Raw genomic sequence first — 26,164 nt, 5'->3', positions numbered from 1 at the left:
GGTGAGACCTCACTTGGAATATCGTGTACAATTCTGGAGACCGCACCTTCAGAAGGATATAAACAGGATGGAGTTGATCTAGTGGGTGGCTACTAAAATTATCAGAGATCTTCAATCTAAATTAAATGGAGACAGATTTAAACATGTACACCCTAGAGAAAAGCCAGGATAGAGAAAATATGATAGAAACATTTTAAGTATCTCAGTTTTCCATGCACAGGAGGAAAGGAGGCTCTCTAGGAGTCATGGGATGAGGGTGAAACTTAAGAAATATTTCTTTACAGAGAGGGTAGGGGATGCATGGAAAAGCCTCCCTATGGAGGTGGTGGAGACAAAAATCTCTGAATTCAAGAAAGCATGGGACAAGTACAGGGGATCTCTGAGGGAGTTGTAGGAATTGTAAAGCTGAATTAGTTGGATGATTGGGCAGACTGGATAGGTCAAATGGTATCTTTCTGCCATCACATTTCTAATGTGCTGACACTGACCACAACTGCTGACACATCTGCTGTAAAACAACACACAACATTAGAACCCTGATGTGCATCACTGTCACATGTGACTGTAAAGACAACACCCAGATCACTGATTGTCATAGTGTGTTCACCATCCTCGCCACCAGACATCTTCACGTTTACTATCAATTATCGCCCGACACATTCTCATCCAAAAGCAACAAATCTCATCACCACATCAACTCTAACTCCACCTGACCACAAACACTTCACACAACGGCCATTATCTACACAAATGAATCAATCCCAAACAAACCTACGGTTCCACCATGCTCCTCTTCCCCTGTCATTTTTGAATGCTTTTTCCACTAGTACTCAGTATCGGGATAAAATGCACCATAAAACGCATTGGATTGACTGTTACCTGACCCAGTATGGCACCTTCTATGTTCTTAACCCATTGTCCCTGAATTCAGGGACGGCCTAATATCAATATCAACACCTGTTATCCTGGTAAACCGGAATAATCACATACTGAATAACCAATACTAATATTAAAAATAGCACATTGACAAAAATTATTGGTTTTCCTGAGGAAATTAGGGTTGACGGGTTTATCGCCATAGAAACCCCAGCAAACAGGCAAAGCATGTAAGACTTGGTTCAGAAAAGCTTTAGAGAAGAGCTATGGCAGATGCCTTTCTCCTGGTCTTCCCATACTCTCCCTCTCGCTTCCCAGTTGCATCCCTTTTGCCCTCTCTCTCTCCACTTCGTACCAGCTGCTCTCTGGCACTGTCTCATTCTCCTCCCTCACTCTGGGCAGACTACGCAGAAGCTCTCGCACATTCTTGCTGCCTGTGGCTGTGTGTACTTTGCTTCTGGGCTACCAAAACAGAATCTGTGCACCTCCAGTCTGAGGAACCTACCCCAGCCGCCCACCCAGGACATCGGGTTGATTGCAGGAGCAGTGTACAGCAGCCAGGTGACAAGGGTGGAGAGAGGCAGTTTTCATGCTCCTTCTCCCCCACCACGGCTACCTTTCTTGTCATGGGTTGGCGCTCAGCACTGGCAAATGGAAGGAGTTGGGACTACTGTAGCTTGTGCAGTGTACTGCTTCCAGTTCTTATGTAGTACCATGACTACCACCCCCAAAAGTCTGCCACTCTAGGCAGCCGCCTAGTTTTGCCTAATGCTGATGCAAGCCCTGCTTGTATGCAGTGCAAGCCTTGAGACCTTGCCAATGATCAATGAATTTACTGACTTTTTTTTTTATCAAAACATCACGAGCAATGGGGCCTTTCTCCAGTACAGAGGACTTGGGGTCTGCAAGGCTGCAATGTTCAGGAGCTGGGGGGGGTCTACATCTCTGTACAAAAAGGGAATGAATCTTGACATAGTCCAGCTGTGCACAAAGTGATTTGTAAAATGTATGACCAGAAAAAACCTTCTAAAAAGAAAACCAAGAATATAAACATTTTCAGTTTTGTAAGGAACTGGACAACCTTTTGGGGAAGGGGGAAACATTTTGAAAAAATTGGCTCCACCTTATCCAGAATGGAACCAGGCTGCTGGAGTTAACTTTAAAAAGGAGATAGAGCAGCTTTTAAACTAGAACAAGGGGGAAAGCCGACAGTCACTCAGCAGCGCATGGTTCAGAGAAATGTATCGTTGAAGGATACTAATGAAACAGGAGAGTTAGGGCATCCCAACAGAGAGGTTCCAATAAAAGCAAAAGTAGTCCATGTGCCTATAAGTAAAGAATCACCTGAGCTAAAGAATTCCAAATTATTCCTATCAACTGAAAAGCAGGTTGTTAATACAAACAAAATGCACTTTCAAAGTCTAAAAGTAAGATGGGAGAGTTATTGTATAGCAGTGAATGATGAGAGACATAATTGACATCTCAGAGACCTAGTGTAAGGAGGATAACCAATGGGACAGTGTTATATCAGGATACAAATTATAGCGCAATGATAGGGAGGATCAACTTGGTGGGGGTGTGACACTTTATGTCCTGGAGGGTATAGAGTCCAACAGATTAAAGATCAAAAAAGAGACTACATGCTCAGTAGAATATATATGGATAGCAACCCCAAGTGTGTTGGGTAAGAGTATAGTGATAGGAGTATACTACCGTCCACCTGGCCAAAATGGTCAGACAGATGATGAAATGCTAAGAGAAATCAGGGAAGCTAACCAATTTGGCAGTGCAGTAATAATGGGAGATTTCAATCACCCCAGTATTGACTGGGTAAATGTAACATCAGGACATGCTAGAGACATAAAGTTCCTGGATGTAATAAATGACTGCTTCATGGAGCAATTGGTTCAGGAATCAACAAGAGAGGGAGCTATTTTAGATTTAATTCTTAGTGGATGCAGGATTTGGTGAAAGAGGTAATGGTGATGGGGCCACTTGGCAATAGTGATCATAACATCAAATTTAAACTAATGACTGGAAGGGGGACAAAATCTACAGCTCTAACACTAAACTTTCAAAAGGGAAACTTTGATAAAATGGGGAAAATAAAAAACTGAAAGGTGCAGCTGCAAAGGTTAAGTGTACAACAGGCTTGGACATTGTTTAAAAATTCAGTCTTAGAAGCACAGTCCATATGCATTAAGAAAAGGTGGAAGGAAGGCAAAACAATTACAGTCATGGTTAAAAGGTGAGGTGAAAGAGGCTATTTTAGACAAAAAAAAAAATACTTAAAAAAATTGGAAGAAGGATCCATCTGAAGAAATAGGAAAAAGCATAAGCATTGTCAAGGGTAAAACATCGATAAGACAGGCAAAGAGATCTTGAAATGAAGTTGGCTGGAGCGGCAAAAACTAAAAAAATATATATATATAATCAAAGCAAGAAATCCGTGAGGGAGTCGGTTGGACTGTTAGGTGACCGAGGGGTTAAAGGGGCTCAAAGGGAAGATAAGGCCATTGCAGAAAGACTAAATTAATTCTTTGCTTCTGTGTTTACTAATGAGGATGCTGGGGAGATATCGGGTCCAGAGAGAGTTTTCAGGGGTGATGATTCAGATGAACTGAACCAAATCACTGTGAACCTGGAAGATGTAGTAGGCCAGATTGACAAACTAAAGATTAGCAAATCACCTGGACTGGATGGTATGCATCCTAGGGTACTGAAGGAACTAAAAAATGAAATTGCAAATCTATTAGTTAAAATTTGTAACCTATCATTAAAATCATCCATTGTACCTGAAGACTGGAAGGTGGTCAATGTAACCCAATATTTAAAAAGGGGTCCGGGGCGATCCGGGAAAGTATAGACCAGTGAGCCTGAGTCCAGTGGCAGGAAAAATAGTGGAAATTATTCTAAAGATCAAAATCACAGAACATATAGAAAGACATGGATTAATGGAACACAGCATGAATTTACCCAAGGCAAGCCGTGCCTCACAAATCTGCTTCACTTTTTTGAAGGGGTTAATAAACATGTGGATAAAGGTGAGCCAGTAGATGTAGTGTATTTGGATTGTTGGAAGGTGTTTGACAAAGTCCCTCATGAAAGGCTTCTAAGAGAACTAAAAAGTCATGGGATAGGAGGTGGTGTCCTTTCGTGGATTACAAACTGGTTAAAAGACAGGAAACAGAGTAGGATTAAATGGTCAATTTTCTCAGTGGAAAAGGGTAAACAGTGGAGTGCCTCAGGGATCTGTACTTGGACTGGTGCTTTTCAATATACCTATAAATTATCTGGAAAGGAATATGATGAATGAGGTAATCAAATTTGCAGATGATACACAATTATTCAGAGTAGTTAAATCACAAGCGGATTGTGATAAAATTGCAGGAGGACCTTGCGAGATTGGAAGATTGGGCATCCAAATGGCAGATGAAATGTAATGTGTGCAAGGTGATGTGATGCTCATAGGGAAAAATAACCCATGCTGTAGTTACATGATGTTAGGTTCCATATTAGGAGCTACCCCCCAGGGAAAAGATCTAGGCATCATAGTGGATAATACATTGAAATAGCTTAGTGCGCTACAACAGGCAATAAAGCAAACAGAATGCTAGGAATTATTAGGAAGGGAATGGTGAATAAAACAGAAAATGTCATCATGCCTCCATATCGCTCATAAGAACATGCCATACTGGGTCAGACCAAGGGTCCATCAAGCCCAGCATCCTGTTTCCAACAGTGGCCAATCCAGGCCATAAGAACCTGGCAAGTACCCAAAAACTAAGTCTATTCCATGTTACCATTGCTAATGGCAGTGGCTATTCTCTAACTGAACTTAATAGCAGGTAATGGACTTCTCCACTTTGAATACTGTGTACATTTCTGGTCACCACATCTCAAAAAAGATATAGCTGCGATGGGGAAGGTACAGAGAAGGGCACCCAAAATGATAAAGGGGATGGAACAGTTTCCACATGAGGAAGGGTTGAAGAGGTTAGGGTTGTACAGCTTGGAGAAGAGATGGCTGAGGGGGGATATGATAGAGGCGTTTAAAATCATGAGAGGTCTTGAACTGGTAAATGTGAATCAGTTATTTATTCTTTCGGATAATAGAAGGACTAGGGGACACTTCATGAAGTTAGCAAATAGCACATTTAAAACTAATCAAAGACAATTTTTCACTCAACGCATAATTAAGCTCTGGAACTTGTTGCCAGAGGATGTGGTTAGTGCAGTTAGTATAGCTGTGTTTAAAAAAAGGTTTGGATGAGTTCTTGGAGAAGTCCATTAACTGCTGTTAATCAAGTTGTCTTAGAGAATAGCCACTGCTATTACTAGCATCAGTAGCATGGGGTCTACTTACTGTTTGGATACTTGCCAGGTACCTGTAGCCTGGATTGGCTACTGTTGGAAACAGGATGCTGAGCTTGATGGACCCTTGGTCTGACCCAGTATGGCACTTTCTTATGCTCTTTTGTTCCTGCATCAGAAACCTGCCCTGAGCATCAAAGAGTAGATTGTTACAGAATTCTGCAAAACTGACCATATTTTGCTTTGCTTCAAAGCTAACGACCTAGATTTTGCTGCAGAAAGGTATCTAGGGATGGTGGCATCATTCTGAGGTGGCGCAGGATTTGGCAGTCTGCCAGTATCAGATCTATGTGCAGGTCTCAGTGCCGGAATAACAAGGGATGCTGCATGGTTAGGAGTGAGATTGATTGATTGCTCAACCATGTCCAGACATAACAATTTCCTTCTCCCTCCCCATCCTCCACCCATGGTAAATAACAAAAATCAGTCCATCTCTACATTAAGTAAATCACTTTATCTTTAGCTGCTCCACAAATCTGGAGATGTGCTAGTTTAAAACAAACAAATCACGCAGCCCCTGCAGGCATCAGGAGGTGCAGGTGCAGAATATCTGCTGCGAGGAGGGAGAGGGCGTGCAAGCCTCTGGGGCAGGACTGAGGTTCAAGCTTGAGTAGGGGAAGATTTTGTACATGATTTGGAAGACCCGTGCATCTATTTTGTGGTTTTATGGCAAGCCCCATGATTTTTGTGGTGGTAACTTGGTGAGGGTTGCATTCAGAAATGAGAAAATGCTGACAGGAATCCAAGACAGGGGAGCTCAAAGGAAGTAGAAACAAAACTCTGCAGTAGCTGTGTCAGATTGCATCAAGGTCTGCCGTTGGTGTGGGTCTTTATCGCCGCAGACGGCGATTGCGGAGGAGGATTTCCCGGGCGCTGGGAGTAGTCGTGTCTCTCTCTTCAGGGGCAGAAACAAAATGTAAGTGCCTCCGGGAGAGCTCTGTAGATTACCCCATCCTTGGGAGTTGGGAGGGAGACTGGCAGAAGTTAGCCAAAGACCGGCCCTGGATATTAAGGTGAACTTGTGATGCTTTTTCTCCGATTGCCGTGCACCGCACTACTCTGCTTTGTACAAGCTGGCATCTGTTTGCTAAACCCTCAGAGATGCTGCTGCCTGTTCCCTCCCTACCCTATTGCTACATCCACAGGGAGCCCCGGCTGTTCCTCTGGAGATTTTTCCTTTTCATATCTCCTAGGGCCCTTGCCTGGCCCTCAGCCCACAGAGGTTGGGCTTTCAGAAGATCATTAAGGGCTTGTATCCATGATCTTTAGAGACCAAAGAGACTTGACTGAATTCTGCAAGTAAGGGGGAGGAGGAATAGCCTAGTAGTTAGAGCAGTGGCTATGAACCAGGAGACCAGGGTTCAAGTCCTGCTGTTGCTCCTTGTGACCTTGGGCAAGTCACTTTACCCTCCATTGCCTCAGGTACAAAACTTAGATTGTGAGCCCTCTGGGGATAGGGAAATAGCTACAGTACCTGAATGTAAACCGATGTGATATCTCAGATCGAATGTCGGTATATAAAAAAATTAAATAATAATAATAATAAAATAATAATAAATTGCTAAACAGCGGCATAAGAATATCCAACATACAGGCCGATACAGTAAGGGATAATAGCGCATCGAAAACGCGCGTCCAACCCCCCCCGAAACTAATAGTGCCCGCAACATGCAAATGCATGTTGATGAGCCTATGTTATTCCCGCGCGATTCACTAAGTAAAATGTGCAGCCAAGCTGCACATTTTACTTTCAGAAATTAGCGCCTACCCAAAGGTAGGCGTTAATTTCTCTCGGCACCGGGAAAGTGCCCTTCGACTTAATATCATGGCGATATTAAGTCGGAGGTCCCAAAAGTTAAAAATTAAAAAAAAATTTAAAACCTTCCCCACGGGTTGAAAACCGGACGCTCAATTTTGCCGGAGTCCGGTTTCCAAACCCGTGGCTGTCAGCGGGTTTGAGAACTGACGCCAGCAAAATTGAGCGTCTGCTGTCAAACTTGCTGACAGCCGCCACTCCTGTCAAAAAAGAGGCGCTAGGGATGCGCTAGTGTCCCTAGCGCCTCTTTTTACCGCGGGCCCTAATTTGAATAATTTTATTTACTGAATCGCGCGCACAGGAGAGTGGCCTGTGCGCTCTCCCGCGATTTTTTTACTTTATCGGTCTAATAGAGTGGAGGATGCTACTGCTGACTAAACCAGTAAAGATCGGAGTTACGTTTGCCAGTCTTCAGGTAAAACAAGATGAGTCACAACTCTGGCACCGTGGACAATCTGTCCCCTAGGCTTTTTAAAAAAAATGTTTAATAAGTGAAATTTATTGCAATGAACTATTAATGCCCAGGAAGAAAAAGGTGGAAAGGGTTACAGGTGTGGAATAAAAGCAAAAGTTGAGTGGATCTGGTGCGAAGGGAAGGTGAGAGCTCTGTACCGCAGGGTGTCTGCCCCTGCATTACCGGCTCCTGGACAGCAGTGGCCAAGCCCACTTGCTCGGGTCATGCTCTGAACTTGACTCTGTGTTGCTGGACCTCCCTTGCTTCTCTCTTGAGTCTCTCTGGAACTGCTGCATGAACTGCAGCCTCTTAGCAGTAGGGATGTGCCGCTGTTTTTAAATGCACACTTTCCATTTCCCATCCAAAATGATACAAAAAAACTTCCATTTGTTTTAGCCCATGCTAAAATAACTAACAAAACAATGGTTCTTCCATGCACACCTCTATTTTTTCAGTCTTGCAAGGATATTCGCTGTTCGCCACCCTGTTGCAGGATACCATGCAGCCCGTTGCATTACATATAAAACACAGAAATGACGGCAGAAAAGGACCAAATGATCCTCCCAGTCTGTCCAGCAAGCTTATCCTTATGCCATTATCTGCTGCACTGTGCAGGCTACCCCCATGCTTATCAGTTTCTCAGACTGTGGAAGTCAGGGCCCTCAGATGCTGTTTGAATCCAATTTCCCTTAACCTTTGCCATGAAAACAGAGAGCAATGTTTGAGTTGCATCAAAAGTTTCAGGCTTAGTGATTAATGGTAGTAAATCCTGCTTCAGAAAGTTACCCCCATGCTTATTGTTCCCCAAACGGTAAACATCAGGGCCCTTGTTGGCTGCTGTCTGAATCCAGTTCCCCTTTTCTCATGGCTGTTGAAGCAGAGAGCAATGATGAGTTGCATCTACAGTATGAAGGCTTATTGGTTAAGGGTAGGAACCACCACTCCAGCAAGTTACCCCCATGCACTCTTTTCATTTCCATCCTCTGCCTTTAGGGATCCAGTGTTTATCCCATGCCCCTTTGAACTCTTTCACTGTTGTTGTCTTCTCCACCTCTTCTGGAAGGGCGTTCCAGGCATTCACCACCCTCTCCGTGAAGAAATATTTCCTGATGTTGGTTATGAGTCGTTCTCCCTGAAGTTTCATTTCATGACCCCCTAGTTCTACTGATTTCTTTCCAATGGAAAAGGTTTGACGATTGTGCATCATTAAAACCTTTCAGGTACCTGAAGGTCTGTATCCTATCTCCCCTGCACCTCCTCTCCTCCAGGGTGCACATATTCAGATCCTTCAGCCTCTCCTCACAAGTCTTCCAGTGCTGACCCCTCACCATTTTGGTTGGTCGCTCTTCTTTGGACCGCCTCCATCCTGACTTTATCCTTTTTAAGATACGGGCACCAGAATTGAACACAGTACTCCAGGTGAGGCCTCACCACGGACCTGTACAAGGGCATCATCACCTTTTTCTTACAGGTTATTCCTCTCTCTATGCAGTCTAGCATTCTTCTGGCTTTAGCTATCGCCTTTTCACATTGCTTCAGATCACCAGACACTACCACCCCAAAATATCTATCCCAATCCATGCACATTAGTCTTTCACCGCCCATCACATATGGCTCTTTTGGATTACCGCACCCCAGATGCATGACTCTGCACTTCTTGGCATTGAATCCCAGTTATCGTGTCTTTGACCACTCGTCTTTTAAAATCATTTTTCATTCTCTCTATTCCTTCAGGCGTGTCCACTCTTTTGCAGATCTTAGTATCATCTGGAAACAAACTTTACCTTCTATCCCTTCTGTAATGTCACTCACAAAGATATTGAACAGGACCGGTCCCAATACCATCCCTGTGGCACTTCACTTAACACCATTCTTTCTGCAGAGTAGGATCTATTTACCATTACACGCTGTCTCCAGTCAGTCAACCAGTTTGCAATCCACGCTATTACCTTGGCACCCACTCCCAAGCTCCTCATTTTGTTCTTGAGTCTCCTGTGTGGTTGGGTCCTATGCATGTTGCCATTGTCCGTATTTTCTCACCGTGAATTAATGAATTGGACTGGCGCATCTCCTATCCTAGCATCACTTCCCTGCAGGCCAAGATGAGGCGGACCGGCATTCTTGATGTATTGCTTTGGCAGTTGATGCTTTTATTAATTTTTTATTTTTTTTTTAAAGCTCAGGCTGGGATTGAGGACCTAGGGGACCAGTTCGTCAGAGGTGACAGACTGAGGCGCGGTTTGTGATGCGGAAGTCTGCTTCAAGCCTGCGGTGCCTTACATGAATATAAAAGGGGGCCCTTCGCAATTCCTGCCACCTGTTCCCTGCCCTGGGAGAGCTTGCAGCGCGCGTGCGGTCTGCTTTTTCTGACACTTCACGCCAAGGAAGCTTTTTGTTTGAAATTAAATGCAAGTTGTCAGGAAGTGAGAAATGAATTCTGTGCAAGCTGTCATGTTGGGGAGGTCAGGGTGTGCGTGCATGCCTGGGGAGAGTCGAGACTGAACAGGCAATGGATGGCTTCGGAAACCAGGAGAAAGGCCACTAGTGCGGCCAAGCCATTTCGGCCCAGGTCCCCATGTGTCACAGGTGGACTCGCTTTGCTCTGGGGATTGGCGGTTTCTAGGTGCAGGTGCTGTATTCCAAGGCACTCGTTTAATGCAGGGGTCCCCAAACCTTTTAAAGGAAAGATCACAAGCCACGTTCCAGATTGCTGGGAGGGGGGGCAGTTAGTGACAGGTTCTCCTCTGGCCGGTTCAATGATCTGAAATCCTGCGGAAGAGGGGGGGAGGCAGGTGGCAGCGTTCCCACAGGGGCGTGGCCGAGCGGGTATTGAGAGATTCCTGGGAAGCTGGAACCCCTAGCGCCTGCCGCCTCCCCTGGGATAGCGGGGGCAGGGAGGTTCGCTTGGTACACTTCTCCCACCCATTCCTTCCTCCCTCTCTCTCACCTCACCTGGGACTTCTCTTTTGCTGGTGGGAACTGGGGGAAGCTGCCCGCGCTCCCTGCTTCTCCCACCGCAGCACAGATGTCTGTGGCAGGCTGCGTGCAGTCCGTGATTGTATTTATTTAATGGAATGTGGCCTCTGTACTGAAGGCCGGCGTTGGCAGTGTTGCTGTGCAGGCTGTAGATATTAGGTGTTTCCTTAGCTTATGTCTGTTGCAGTTGTGTACCGGACAGAGCATTGTGGTGTTGATGATAAATGCATCTATATTATCGTTAAGGAGGGTATCGGGAGTGGGCACACAAGCTCCCTCATCCTGTGAGGTGCATGGGAGTGAAAGTGCTGGCTAGAGGGCTTTTGGTAACCTTTAGCTCACAGGTGACAGCTGGCCCAGTGCCTTCTGCGGTTTGTAATTCTGCTTCCTTTATGAAGCACAGGACCCAGTCCTGCACCCGCTGGTGTTAAAGCGAAGAGAAAAAATACAATTAAACAAGGGGAGCAGCTTAGCACGGATAACCTGGATCCATTCAGCAGTTGTCGCTTTGTTGATGTGCTCATCAAATCGCCGCTTACGGCTGCCAGCGTCTTTCTCGCTAGAAACGTAAGCATTGCAGCGGCTGCCCAAATGGCCTTGAGTGCGGGCACAAATGACGGGACCTTCGTTTTTCAGTTTTTATTTTATTTTCCCTGGAAATATTCCAATGGCCAAAAAAGATCAATGGAAAAATGACCAAACAGGAGAGCGAGGATTGGAAAGCATTTTTTCCACTGATTTTTTTATTTTTTATTTTTTTATTATAACATAACATTGAAATAAAAATGGAAACCACAGGTCCCCAGCCGTTCGGCAGTTGTTTGGCTCCATTGGCCACTGAAGCCTTGGGCTTCTCTTTTTTTTTTTTTTTTTTTTATTTTCCCGGCCCCCTTGTCGGTGCTGCTGATGGCTGCCGGGGGCCTGCTTCCCCTGGTGCCTGTTCTCGTGCAGCGACTGGCTCTGTATTCACCTCTTGCACTCGCCATGTTGCAAAGGCACCGGGTTAACTCTGGTTGAGGTCTGGCTTTGTACAAGAAACTCTGGGGGCCGCAGCCTTTCCAGCTCTGGCACTGTCTGGGCAGAACAATGTCTGCATTTTTTTTTTTCCCAACCTGTCAGAGAATCTTCCATGTCCCACCGCAGCGCTGTGCAGTGTTCGCTGCAAGGCTGAACTCCCTTACGTAAACGTAACATTTGGTAGCATTTAATATGGGAAACCCATCTCAGAATAGCCCGACCCTTGACCCTCATTCACTGAGGTTTATGCTTTCTCCCTTTCTTTCTGTATGGGAGGGTGGGAAGGCTTAGTAAGTTTGGGCCGTGTGTTAGTGAAAAGTCAGGATTTTATTGCAAGCCTGACAAAACTGTGCAGTATTTTGCGGTCTGAGGGGAACATTTTAAGAATCGGTGTGTGCAGTACATTTGCTGATGCTGCAGCTTCTGCTGTTTAAGACTTTTCAAGATCTCGACCTCCGGACTCTTTCAATCTTTGCATCGATGTAAGCTTTATGTTCCTAGACCTCCAGCTTGCATATTTCTGAAGGATTATATTATAAAGTGCATCAAATGAAGATGCTGTGGAAATTCAGAATTGTGGTATTTAGTTGGCCAGAGCGAGCACTTACAAGAAAACCTTATAATTAATATGGTGCAATTTCTGGGAGCAAACTGTTTCTTGTAAGATTTGAGATCCTGTGGGTTGTGTGTTTTGTTTTTTTTTGTTTGGTTTTTTTGGATCTGCCCATTGGTATCTCCCATGTTCCCCGTGGTTTCCATCCACCCTATCTGTGTGCACGAGGAATGGTTCTTTTCTGTACAAAGCTGAACAGGTTTGCTGTGTAACCTGATCTCGGATGCAGGGCCTCTTCCATTCCCTGGAGTAGAGGCGCATTTCTACCCCGCGGCGGTGCAGAGCCTATGCTGACCTTGCTTCTGTGCGTGACATGCATGCAGGCACAGAGGACTTGTGTGTGCCTCTGCACAAAACAGGAGCTGACAAAAGGGAAAGTAGATGCAAACTGGGACCTTGACGTAATGAGGTACGGTTGTCTGCACACTTCTGTGCTTACATCTTTATTCCTGATTTTTAACCAGGTTAATATAGCAATTAGTGCATTCAGTTCCATGCCTATCGGAAAAGGCTCTATCAGGTGGGAGAGTGAGTCTTCCAGTGCAGAGAAGAATCAAAGGGGGGTCCTCCTGCCGGACACTGCCTCCTGTGCCCCTCCCTACTTCACCTGCACTGTCCCACAACCCTTACACCCCCCCTCACACTAAATGGGGATGGAGTTAAAGGAGAAGGAAGCCCCTGGAGGGGGGAGCGGTGCTCTGTTATTGTCCTGTGCAGGCACTTTGGCGTGTGAACGTCCCTTAACACTAGCACTCGAGACATTCTCTCTCTTCCCCCTGCCCCCCTCCCTAACTTTTCCATCTAAACCTCAGGTCGTAGTTTCACTTTTGGATTTCAGAGAGGATTTGATGAAAGAAATTTCCCAGAATGCCTCCCCGATCATCGAAGATCACTTTTGTGAACTTCATTCGGCTCTGGAGGAAATCTGAGAAGGCACTAAACAGCAAACTCACAAAATTTACAGATCTAGATCAGCATCTTGGAAACCAGGAAATGACCTTGGAGCAACTGAAGACCCAGGTCGATGCATTGGGAAGGCAATGACCACCTTTTTAAGACTGTAGTGAAGAGCAGGAGAAACGATGTCCGCATCATCAAACTTCCAGCGTGTGAGCTTCTGCCACTAGTACAAATCTGGTTGCTGGAGTTGCTGGGCCTCTCTTGAAATGGAGCCTGTACTAGTAGAGAAGAGTGCACATAGGCCTTACTAGAGACGATGCGACGTGACCCAGGCCTGTAGTAGCACGAATCCTGAATTTGGCAACAGAAAGATGGATTCGCTGGTTTATGAGGATTAAAGATTGTTACTGTTTTACGACTATTCGGTTTCTTTCAGCTAGTCCAAGGGCCTTAACCCCAGCTTGTAGGAAGCTTCAATGGAGGGGAATTCACAATGGAAAGTCCATTGTCTTGTCTGCTGAAGACCAAGTGGACCGATTTTATGTAAATTTTATGAGATGGATATTAGTCTGCTGGACTGTGGTTCTGTCTTTGTAACTCTTTACGATATACCCTGCCTGATTGCTTGGAAGGTTTGTGGTGTGGAGCAGTATTTATTTCGATAGTTTCACCTTCTCAGGATGACTGCCTTTTTTTATGTGATGGAATCTGTTTTGAGAATTTTTTTTCTTTTTATTCTCATTAAGCTTGGAGATCTAACAGGATATTTCATTCATGGAGCATTTTGTTGGTCATAGTTAACTTTATTGAATATGAGGGGTTGCAGTCTGACAAGAAAAAACAGAACTCATGATTGACCTCTTTGGAAAAGTCGCAACAGCTTTGGGGAAGCGTGGGGTTTTTTTTTTGTGTTGTGTTTTTTTCATTTTCCCATGTTACTGCAGAGAAGTTTTCTGTGTCCAGCCTATTTGCTGATATTTCAGATTTGAGGAATTGCAGCTGAGATGATACTATTTGTATCTTTTGCCTATTTTTGTTTTTTTTTCAGGCTTGAGCTAATATGGCTCTGCTGAGTATTTATTTTTTTTGTCTGTCTCAAGCTCACTTGAGAAGCTTCACTATAAAGGGGAATGTTTTCCATATATGTTCTTGGTTCCTGAGCTGTACGGTATCCTATGGATCAAAACCCCTCAGGTGCATCTTCCATTAGGATGGAGTGAAGGTCAGATGGAGAGGAAGATACAGTCCCTTGGAGCAAATGGACATTTGATGAGTGTTTGGCATGAGTGGGAATTTGTGTGGTTTCTTCTTTTTCTTTTATTATTGCTGGCTTGGGTATCTATACTGGTGGATGTTTATGGCTTTTCACTGATGGATCTTTTCTTGTGACGTTTTACAATGGCTGATTATAAATGCTAGACCTTTAAGTGTACACTACCCTGTCAGAAGGGAAACAATTCTGGATTATTTTAAGAAAGACAAAGGCCAGATTGACTACTGAGCATAGCGTTTGACAGATTGGGTGGGTCAGATGGGTTTATTCTTTTTACGTTCGTACGCAAAGGGGGGGAGGGGGCATTTTTATTTCACAATCTCCCTTTTATTTTAGACAAAATAATTACTGATCCACAAGGATGCTTTGTAATAAATAAATGGCATGTGATGTTATTTCAGCCTGAATCACCGACGATACTTTGCTCTATGGGGATAAAACTAAATATGTTGTCATATTGGTATAAATTACGATTTGTCAACCATTAACCAGAAATGTTGAAAGATTTGGTGACATAACTGGTCTGAGTCTATAGAAGTAGAGATTACTACATGAGAGATATCATCTTGTTTTGAAAATATTAATAAAATCTCCCTGATAAATATCAGGACATACAATTTAAGAACTTGCATCATAGTGTGTTTGCTGTAAAAGCTTGTAAATTAGATTTACTCAAATAGATTTGTGCATTAGATGAACCATAGGGAGTTGAGGGCAAGGGTCATGGAGGTATTACTGGGCAGGATGTCTAGTATTGTAAGAAATGTTCATTTTGTTCCCAGGAACTACCATATTAGCTATGCAGTATTCTTGTATGTACCCATTTTGGGGAGAGGTGTTTATCTGTTGTTCAATACGTCACTTTGGTTCATTTGAATTTAAACTGCTGTTGTCTAAGGGCTATATGACATTTTTCCATGTAGCCTTTTCGATGGCCCACTTTTTGCATTTAGGAATTCTGGATTCAAGATAATGCCTCCTCCTTTTATTATGATATTGGATGCAACTGAAAAGATTAGATGTTCTTTTCACACATTGAATATGAGCCAAAGATTATATCTGAGCTTGGAGGACTTTTTATGATCTTTCAAACTTGGTTAAGGATCATGTAAAGGCTTTGGATTACTCAGTTCAGTGGACCTGATCCTCTGAATGTGAATGAATGGATGTCCTGTGTTTGTGTTTAATTCTTCTGCATTATATTCTGTCTTGTAAATGTTTCAAATATTCGAGATGTGTTGTATTTAGATGCTTTTGTAACTTGAAGCTTTGTTATGCCAATTGCTCTGAGCATGGTTGATGGAGTTGGTGTAGAGTGCGACTACCAAAGCAGTCAGTGGTCATCGTTCTAAAGTATATGGCGATAGACTTAAAGATCTAAACATGTATTTCCTAGAGGAAAGGGGAGATGGAGTTATGACTGAGAAATTAAAATATCTCGAGGTTCTAGAACCAAGGGGTCATGCAATAAGGATGAAAGTGGATAGACTCAGGAGTAATCTTAGGAAATATTTCTTTACAGAGAGGATGGTGGATGCATGGAACGGCCTCCCAGTGGAGATGGTAGAGACAAAACCAGTATCTGAATTCGCGAAAGTATGGGATATACACAGGGGGATCTCTAAGGAAGTGATGGGAATTATAACGTTAAATTGGGCTGATGGGTCATATTTATTTTTTTTTCCCTGCCTTCATGTTTGTTTGTAATGGACAGTGTTTTGCAGGCTATACTAGTATTATCCTGTATATTTCACATCCTTTTAAATAGAAGAAAATAAAAAAAAAACCCCTCAAGGTCATGTCAAGAGCTGGACAGAGCCTGCTATAATAACCTAGTAAATGATAGCAGATAAAGACTAACATATATATATCTTATCTGCCCCAATAGCGATTTGTCCACTTTGAGTAGATGTGCATAGAAAGTTTCACATAGAATCAGATACCCACTCTCCCTGTGTCTTTTAGGATTGTACCTGCAGCTCTGTACAGGTTACTCCATACTTCCTAAGCATCTGCTGCCCTGTGCTTCATTACCACTCATTTGCAGTAGTGATACCCCTTCTATAGTGCTTCAAGATAAATCCCCAAATGATTTAGACCTTTCATCACTTTATTTCACACTTGTGTGTAGTGTGTTATAAGCAGGCCTGCCGAAGCTGCTGCTAGCCTGTGTATGAACTATTGCTGTATAGGAATTACCTGTTATACAAAGTTCAAACGTCTGTCAGGACGTTGGCCCAGAGCAACCTGGATTGCTGCCTTTGTGAGGCCCAGAGCTACCTGGATTGCTGCCTTTGTGAGGCCCAGAGCAACCTGGATTGCTGCCTTTGTGAGGCCCAGAGCTACCTGGATTGCTGCCTTTGTGAGGCCCAGAGCAACCTGGATTGCTGCCTTTGTGAGGCCCAGAGCTACCTGGATTGCTGCCTTTGTGACAGAGGTTAAACTTCTCAGCCTGTACGACATTGCTACTGAATCGAGAAGGTCAATGCCCTACCTGGCCCTTCTGTTTACCGGTAGAAGGAGAGGTATGTTGGAACAAGCAGTAGAATGTATATGTGAATTCGGGGTGTGACTGTGTGTTGGGAATTTAAGAGTGGGGATGTTGTAGTTTCTTATTGTATTTTCTTTATGAAATAGTGTGGTGGAGAAAGGATGAAGGAGTTTAATATGTAAACTCTTTGAATATTCGAAGCAATACTGCATGGTGAGCAGTAAAAAGTGGTTACAGGTTAGTAATGGGTTTACCGGGATGAGAGATCTGAGCGATTTTTGGGATCGGGTATGGTGTAGTAGTTTGTTTTTCTATTGTATTTTTCTTTTGAAATAATATAGTGGAGAAGAGATGCAGAAGTTTAGTATAAGTTGTTTTGAAAAATGAAGATGATTGAATAAAGAGAATTGGTCTAGCGATTGGAAGAAAGGTGTGTGGTGATGTAAAAAAATGACTAGGAAATTAGTTTTTTAGAATAAGCTAAATTGTTTAAAAGAATTGGGTAATATGGGGTGTATAGTGCTGTGTGTTAATTTATAGTGGCATATGGTGAAGGTAAAATTGGAATTATTTATGATAAAGGGTTGAATTTTACTTGAGGTGTGTTTGAATATAACAGGACCGGCAATAAAAGTTTTATGCATAAGGTGATTGGCGATACAGAATTGCTGAATGTTCTCCAAGAGATGGAGTTTTGAACGATTATAAGGCTAATCCCCTGAAGAAACCAAAGGGTGAAACAGGAGCTTCCTGTTGGGACAGCAATTGAAAGAGGGAGAATGGGATTATAATTGAAAGAAGGAGAATAACTGAGAGAACATCAAATAAAGGGAGAATTGGGAGAACATTTTGTGATGAATAAGCTGAAATCTGCATTGAAATAATTCAGTATTTGTGAAAAAAATTTTTTGTGATAAATAAGCCAACATAATTAAATGGAATTGAAAATATGTAATTGGGTGGGAATGTTTACATTGTATTAACAATTTATGTATATGATAAGGGGAGGTTTTAGTGTGTATTTATTACATGTTTAGATAAATGAATGAGGGTGAATGGTAATTTAGTGTGTAATGTGTGTTTTTTAATGAATATTGTGATAAAGTATTTAGATAATTTAATGAGGAAATACGGGTATATTGTGTATAATTCTATGATATAGGTTACCTGTAGTGAGCCCATTGAAGAGAGATATATGTTTTGACCTTATGTTTATGTGACAAAGGTATGCCGGAGCCTTTGCAGCTGAGCTTTCAGAAGGTTGACACACACTTGTGAGGCTTCAGGTCCCACAAACTTAAATTCTTTGGGGTAATGCACCCTGTTGTTCCTCTTGATATGTGGTGTTACCCAGTGCATGGAGGAGCTGAGCATTTCACGATGTACATCTGAAACTCTGCACCCCATTGATGCATATATTTGAAGGATTGTGCTCCCTGGAATTGGAAGCCCAGCATCAGGAAACTGTCAGAACATTGTAACCATGCCACTACCTTCCAAATCCCCTTTGGTTTTTATGTGTGTTTACTTACCAATAATTCAAAACCTGAGCATGTTATCGTTACAAATCCCCCCTACATACAATGGGTCGGTGCTCATCACACCTTGACTGCTCATCTGATTGAATTAAGAGAACTAAAATGGGAGCCTCCCACTTGTTCCTCTGTCACAAATAGCTGCTAATTGTCTTACTCAATTAGCCCCAGTTAACTGCCCCAGACAGTTAACTTTGTAGTGTCCTAGAAATAGCTGGGTCAGCTTTCTGAAAGCTTTAGAACTATCATTAAGTGTCACTAGAGTAACTCCTTTGCAGCTTGACCCTTCATGGTCAGAATAACTCATTCTTCAGTCCTTATTTCTTATCACGTCAACCAGTAGCACGCCTTCATCCCTAGCCCGGCTCCCTTGTGCTTGAGCACTGCAATCCTGCCTCCAATAGGAATGTGCGTACATTACATCCGTTTCCGCGGGTATACGTGCGCCTAACCAGCCTTCTAATGCACGTGAAAAAATGGAGGTTATGTGCGTAACTTATTAAAAAATACAGATACCATTTTTTTCATGTGTGCTAGGAAGTCAGTGAGGTATGCGTGTACTGCTGAAATAGAAGAAATGAATGCACATCCCTAGCCTCCACTAGGTGCCAAGTGTTGTATGTTTTCTCTCTTCCTTCATGCCTTCCCAGTCTAATCCATGCAATTACATGCACGATCCATACTTCTTGCTTACGTGCCAGGGAAATAGCCAGTTCCAATTTAGATTTTATGCCTGTATTTTAACTTTGTAAAGCGCATTGACATACTATGATTTTGCGGTATGTAAGTAATCGTAAATAAATTACCCAGTGCCATAGCAGTTAGAAATATCCTGGTTTCTTATAAATTACCAGTAATTCAGTCTGTCTTGTCAAAAATACAATTTCAAGCAAGTTAGGACTTTGAGAGAGATGCTATCTATACCCACCTCACAACATTATTTTCTTGACATTGTCTAAAAATATAACATGCAGCCCTATGTGCAATTACGCACCTCCCATATACTCAAACCAAGCCAGGCAGTGACTGCTGCTGGGCAGGACCAGATCTCCAGCTCTGTAAGTGCAGAACTGAAGTGGAGATTGTTTGCAATAGTAGTAAAAGTATTGTTTCATTGGAAACTATCTGCGTGTGTGTGTGTTGTGTTCCTTCCCCCCCCCAACACACACACAATGTACATGGTGCAGTTTGCTTCTGCCAGAAATCACCCGAGGGGCTTTCTCTTATAACCACTGGAGTGGAGTAGTGGTTAGAGCAGTGGGCTGCACACCGAATCCTTTTGTGACTTCTCGTGACCTTGGACAAGTCCCTTTTACTTTCCATTGCCTCAAGCAGAAAACTTAGGTTGCCAGCCCCACCATAGGGACAGGGAAATAGCTACAGTGCCTGACAGAATATAAATCAAATTATCTTAAGTCATTGTTAACCATTTCCAATTAACCCCATAGGTCCTGTACCAATATGTCTTGTTTAGTCACTTATCTGTTCCTTCTTGTATTTGTTTATATATTCAGGTTTATAAACGATGCATTTCTTGGTTTGCGTGCCCTTTGCAAACAGCTGCTACTAAATGAGACCCTGCAGAGACGAATTCCAAATGCGCCCCTTCCCCCGCCATCACACACTTTCCATTGGAAAGTCTAGAGGGAGTGCGGCGAGGGACCCTGCATCCTCCCCTACACCTGACTACCTTGCACCTGTTGCATGCATAAAGTACCTGTTTTACTAACTTGAAAATCAAACCGAGCATTTGCCCACAGTTCTCTTATTGATAACTTGTCCTATTCTCCTCCTCATCACAACTTCACTTAAATCGCAATTTATTTATTTAGACATTTTATATACCGTCGTCCCATGTATAGATCACAAAATACACTCACCGGGAGTGGCTATTCTTACCACGCTCTGAAGACTCCGACAATTTTCTCACATGCATCTTACCTTTTTCTTCGATGTCAGCGACAATCAAGTCAATTGTCTCCCGAAACTGGAACATTTTACAATTACATTCTGAATTTCAAAATTTTCCCAGATTTGTATATACTCGAGGAGCTAATCTGAAAGATCAGTTGGTTCATTCAGATTCCACAGTCCGTGATCTATCTTACCAATCCGGCTCACATTCAAAATGTGGCTCATGTACCGTTTGTCCGGTAATGATTGAAACTTCTGTTCTATATTTTTCAACACTCAACACCAACATTTATTTACATCATAACACTACTTGCGCGTCTTCAGGAGTTATATACATCATACAGTGTCCTTGCCGATTATGCTATATTGGCAAAACAAAGAGAATTCTGAAAACCAGACTAATTGAACATCGCTCTTGTATCAATATGCGTAGAATCACTGCTCCTTTGGTCACCCATTGTATGGATTTTGCACACACCTTTGAAAGTTTAAGAGTCTGTGTATTGGAACAGCTGATTCCCTCCTGGCGAGGCGGAGACTTTGACAAGAAGCTGCTTCAAGCTGAACAAAAATGGATTCACCGATTAAACACTGTCCATCCTCAGGGTCTCAATAATGCATTGGAGTTGAATGTCTTTTTATGATGAGTTCTCGCCTTCACATCCCAGTTCTGACGATCGCACACGTCTTGTATGACGTCATGACGTCCGCTAAAGAGCGGGCTATTTAATTAGTCAGACTAGTTGGATGCGGTCTCTAGCTCGGCGTTTTGTTGGAGAGGATGACTTGAGACTTCGGTCCTACTTCTAATAGGTGACCGCACCGTTGTCAGTTAAGTACTAGCTTTTACGAAGTTATACATGCTGATTTTTTGTTATGGTATTTATCGTTTAGAAATTAGACTCCTGAAGAAGCAGCCGGCAGGCTGCGAAACACGGCCGCTGTTGAGTTGGCATCCCAGGCACCTGCTTATAAGAAGGCATCGATACGATGTTGTTTGAATGAATGTGATCTGATCAAGTGTCTGCGATTTGAATGTGCTATGTCATCCCACAAAAATACCTCAACTTCAGCGCATTGAAAATTCGTTGCTAGAGACATTGTTCTTTGAATTCAGCTTTGCCCCTATGAGAGATATTCGTCGTGGGCTCTTGAATATTTTGGCTTTTGAATTCTGCATTGCCCCGATGAGAAGTAGTCACTGTGGGCTTTAAAAACTTTCCGAAAAAACAGGCTGCAAATGATCGAGAAGACCGGACGTCTCAATAAGTTTATTGTGAACGTTGACAAAGGCTTGCTGATGCAGTCCTGTTTCTATCAATTTACCACTTTAAATGATTGTTTTGATTTAATCTTGACATAAACGGTGTGATTAGTGAATGTGGGTGGCGATTCCTTTTGTGTTTTTGCTGTTAAGTTTCGACAGGGTCGCGATTTTTTGCTCTTTGTTTGGTTGCTGCTAGATCACAAAAGTGACATTCATAGCTACAAATCAACAAGTAATGGGCTACATAGGAAGTATTCATAAACAGGCATTAGTATCTAACAAATTCAATTTTCCCAATATATTGACTGAAGATCTAGGACATTGACGAGAAGTACAGAAAATAAAATACTGACTAAAATGTGAAATGTGTTACATTGTTGAAATGATTCTTACATTCTCTCGCTAAATGTATTCCTCGTGCTTCACTTAGTATCTCCTGTCGTCCTTGTTTGTTTGTAGCTCTCTGCGTTCTGATGTTTTAGGCTATAAGCGTTTTTGAATAGCCATGTTTTTTGCTCACATTTAAATCATTTTCTATCTGGTATCAGACGTAACATCTCGGGCGGAGAGCTCCATAGCTTTGGGCGCACGATCTCTTACTTGCGTCGGGCGTGTGCTCCGTATTGAGGGGAAGGGTGGGCAGTCCTTTTAATTTGAGATCTCGGTGTTCGCTGCGGTGTGCGTGGCTGTAAAGTCACGCCGGTCATCCCGGTGTTGATGGAATGAATGGTTTTGAAGATCAGCGTTAATACTTTAAAATAGATTCGGGCTTGTGCCGTGAGATCGGCAACGTAAAAAATGTCTTGCAGGGTGACCCAACACAGAGCAGTCCTGCTGGCCCTGTGCCGCACCTTGCCCCTCCCCCCCTTCCTTGTAGCTTTGATGGCAGGAGCTGTGTCCATCCCTTTCTGGGCTCCATGCTTTTCCAGAGCAGAGAAAAGGAATGGGGGCGACATCCTCTGCCCTGCTACATCCTCACCAAACTCCCCCCATCTCCCCCCCCCTTGGAAGCAGGCGGCGACAGGAGAAAGAAGCCAAAAGGACAGAGGAGAGCTGAGCTGTAGGAGCGCAGGTGCCTTCCACCCCGATATCCTGTCCTGTGCGGGCACTTTCACCAGGGACTTGCCGCCTTTAAAGGAGGTCGCGCACCTTTCAGACCGGTAGCAGGAGGTTGCCCAGCATTACTCGTGCCCGTGGTGCCCCAGATGTTGGAAACCACAGGTCTGTGGTGAAACAGGTGCTGGCAGCTAGGAGAGCAAAAGGCCTTTTTTTATTTCTTTGCTTCTCCCTTGCAGCGGCCACATTTTTATATTGAGCTGTGCCTGATTCCAGGCCTAGTTAAATAATTAGAAAAAGGCTCTAATAGTGCTGGAAGAGCTACGTTTATTTTTTTTTTTCTTGGGTTATATATTAAAATATCTTGGATATTTAATGTAGTGCAGTGCACCTTGGAAGGAAAAAATCTTTTTGTAACAAAATTTGTCCCTGGAATGATTGAATACCTGTCTGGGTGGTTTTGTTGGTCCCACCCTGCTTCTGCCTCACTGTTGGCTCCTTTTGAAGAGAGGTTGCGGATGGAGCGGGGAGTCAGGAAAGGAGCAGGATCCTGGGCAGGCCCAGTTTTAAAGAGAAGACCTGGAGGAGGGGAGAGGAGGATGCAGAGCTGGAACCCATCGCTGGCTGTTGCTTTAAGAAGAAGGTCTTTTGCCTGAGCTCAGCTGTGGGGCATTGGATATAAAAGCAAACAAGACAGAGGAGGTGAAATAAACAGGGGAAGGTCCTCTTTAAAAATAGCACATCGCCTTGGAAAAGCGAATTCCCGCAGGTCTAGCTGCAGGCTTGTCATCTGAAACAGGCTTCTGAGCTTTGGAGTAAGGTTTCTCCCCTCCGTGAGCCTGAGACTTCATTTTGGGTTTCATGCTTCGGTGAGGATTAAGGATAAGGTCTTAGCCACATGGTTTTGCTTGGCTGAGCTTGGATCCCCGGCGTTTGCCTTCTGTAGCTTGGAAAAGAGTGAAGTCCTCCTTGTGGCCTTGCAGAACGTCTGCTGCTGTGAAATATTTATTGGCTGGTGTCCCTTACAGCTCATGCAGGAGGTGGCTGGCAGTGCAGGCCAGGCCAGAGTTTAATTTCACTAAGTGCCGTTGCTCTCAGCTGCTGGGATCCTGTGACCAGGTTTTGGGTGTGGGGGAGATAGGACGAGCCCGTCACCGGCCTTCAGTGTGGATTCCATACTTTTTGCTGAGGGCGTAGATAGAATTGCCTGTGTGGCGTGGGATCAGGATAATGAGTCGGCTTAATCATCTGAATGCAGTGGATCTTAAATGAAATCAGAGGCTTTGTGGACTAATTGCTTGGGGAAGGATTTAATTGTTACTTGCATCCCCCAAGGTTATAGGCCACAGCCTTGGTGTGAAGCTCGATGTTTCTTTAACAACACCATGACCATGTTACCCCCGTGGGTCAGACTTCCTCTAGGCCACATTTGTCAACCTCATCCATTTCTAGATGTCAAACACCTTGCTCTCTGTACCCTTCAACAAGTTACCGGTCATCCTGACTATTGTAATGTCATGCATCAGGGCATTCTGTAACGTCCCTCGTTCTGTCTCTTCCTGCAAAGCACCTTTCACCTGTAATCTATCTTGCCGTGCAGAAAATCGTAGCCCCAGACTTCCCTTTCCTACCTAGCTCTAGGAGCACAGGGCAAGGGGTGAGCATAAAAAACACAAGTTAAGGTCACAGGATTTGGTGAAGTGAAGCAGACGTAAGCCAGTGGAGGTCCGGGTATTGCTCCCTTACATAACGTTTTATTGTACAACATCATACCTCCCTGTCTGTTTAAATTGGACCCCGAGGTGCCAAGCTAAATACATATAGCAGTGTGCAGGGATTGTTTAGTGGCAATGTCCACTAAAGTTGTGCAGAAAACCATAGAGAAAGCAAAGTTGCAGGGAACGAAAATGGTGGGGGAGCATGGCGAGGAGGAGACGACCAGCCTTGGTGAGCACGTGATTCTCACCTTAACGGAAGCCGTGGTAAAAGCGATTGATCAAAGATTGCATCAGAAGTTTGATAACTTCGAGGCTCAAATGCAGAGTATTCAGGGTTCGCTGGAGTCCTTAAAAAAAAAAAATCGAATGGACACGGTGGAAGCACGCATGATCTGTAATGAAGAGGAGGTGATCACATTGCAACTTAAGGTTAGCCAACTGGGAAAATCAATACAGGAGAAAGAGAAGAAAAGTTGGAAGATCTAGAGAATAGATCTAGGCGCAATAATATTCGCATTGTAGGACTCCCAGAATCTGTACTGGAGAAAGACTTGTGTGTAATGCTTGAGAAATGGCTGCCAGAAGCGTTGGAGCTGCCATGTTTGCAAGACGATTTGCAGCTAGAGAGGGCATGCAGGTTGGGGCTGAGGCAGGGAAAATCTGTACACTTTGAAGTGCTGAAAAGCAGAATATAAAAATATATAAATAAAATAAAATGTTTGTATTATGGTTAAAGCTAATGGAAAACCTGGCAGGTCTTGTATAAGTGCTTTATGTTGTATTTCTATGCCAATAAAGAAAGTAAACAAAAGCACAAGTTATATGCATGAGCCCAAAAAATGGAAGCCAGAAAAATCAACAGCTCTGCCCTCTGAAACAGGATCCTGCCCGCTGTAGACTGGGACCACGGCAAGGCACCAGACAGGGATGGCTGCAGTGCAGCTCTACCACTTCCACACCTGCTGTAAAATAGCAAAAACATGACATTCTTTGCTTTGCAAATGGAGTTCAGGGCAAGTGCTGGCAGAGCCGGGTCATGGCCCCAAGGAGGCGGGAACCCTGGCGAATCTGTTTCGGCTAGCCCAGACAGGTAACTCTGCCTCAGCCTCCCAAATCGAGCACTCGCACAGTGTCAAGTAATCCCCTAGACATCTAAGATAATGTCTTACATTTCGGGCTGTGCTGCACCGGAAGCCAGTGCAGCTCCTTCAGAGCTGGTGAGATGTGATCAGACTTCTTGCCTGATAGCAAACCGGCTGCAGGGCTCGGTAGGAGCTGGAGCTGCCTCCCAGATGGCGAAGGCCTTTGTCCCTGAGAGACAAACCCTCGCTCCTTGTGTGTTCTGTTATCCAGTGGCTCATTCCTGTGATTGTGTACGTGAAGTACGACCACGGACAGCTCTGAAATGCATTTAGTTCTTATGGGATAACGAGGGCCCCTGGAAACATGGCCCCATTCTTCCTGCTAGTGTTGAGGGGGGCGAGGAGTTGAGATTCGGGCTGCGAGGCTGGCAGAGGTTTCCCCACGTGCAGTGCTGAGGCTGCAAGAAAAAAATACACTGGTTGGGCTATGGCGCACATGGATGTCTTGGGGAGGGGAACCCTCCCCATCCCCAGGCAGAGTTTGAAGACTGGTACCCGGCCCCTTGCGATGCCTTTGCTCCTCAGATATTTTGCCTCGCACTCTCGCGTCGTCGCTGTGCTTTGGTGAAACGTGGACGTCTTGTTTTGATGTCACGGGAGGGGAGGATAGCTGAGCCAAGCCATGGACATGCTTGCGTTAGGATTGCTGGTAGATGGGATGTGTCGGAGTCTGGGTTCAGTGGCTCCTTGCTAGCCGAGGCAGGGGCCTGAAGTCAGATGACCTACAGGTCAGGAGACGCGA

The 26,164-nt window shown here is 44.0% G+C and overlaps 1 protein-coding gene across 1 annotated transcript in view; it reads left to right on the top strand.

The window, feature by feature from the left end:
* Window positions 1-26,164, top strand: part of PHACTR4 (phosphatase and actin regulator 4) — an 87,232-nt gene that overhangs the window by 13,215 nt on the left and 47,853 nt on the right. The window lies entirely within an intron of this gene.

This window comes from Rhinatrema bivittatum, chromosome 11, assembly GCF_901001135.1.
Source record: "Rhinatrema bivittatum chromosome 11, aRhiBiv1.1, whole genome shotgun sequence".
In the NCBI taxonomy this organism is placed as follows: domain Eukaryota; kingdom Metazoa; phylum Chordata; class Amphibia; order Gymnophiona; family Rhinatrematidae; genus Rhinatrema; species Rhinatrema bivittatum.
The sequence above is the reverse complement of the archived record's forward strand: the minus strand, read 5'-3'. Positions and strand labels throughout refer to the sequence as shown.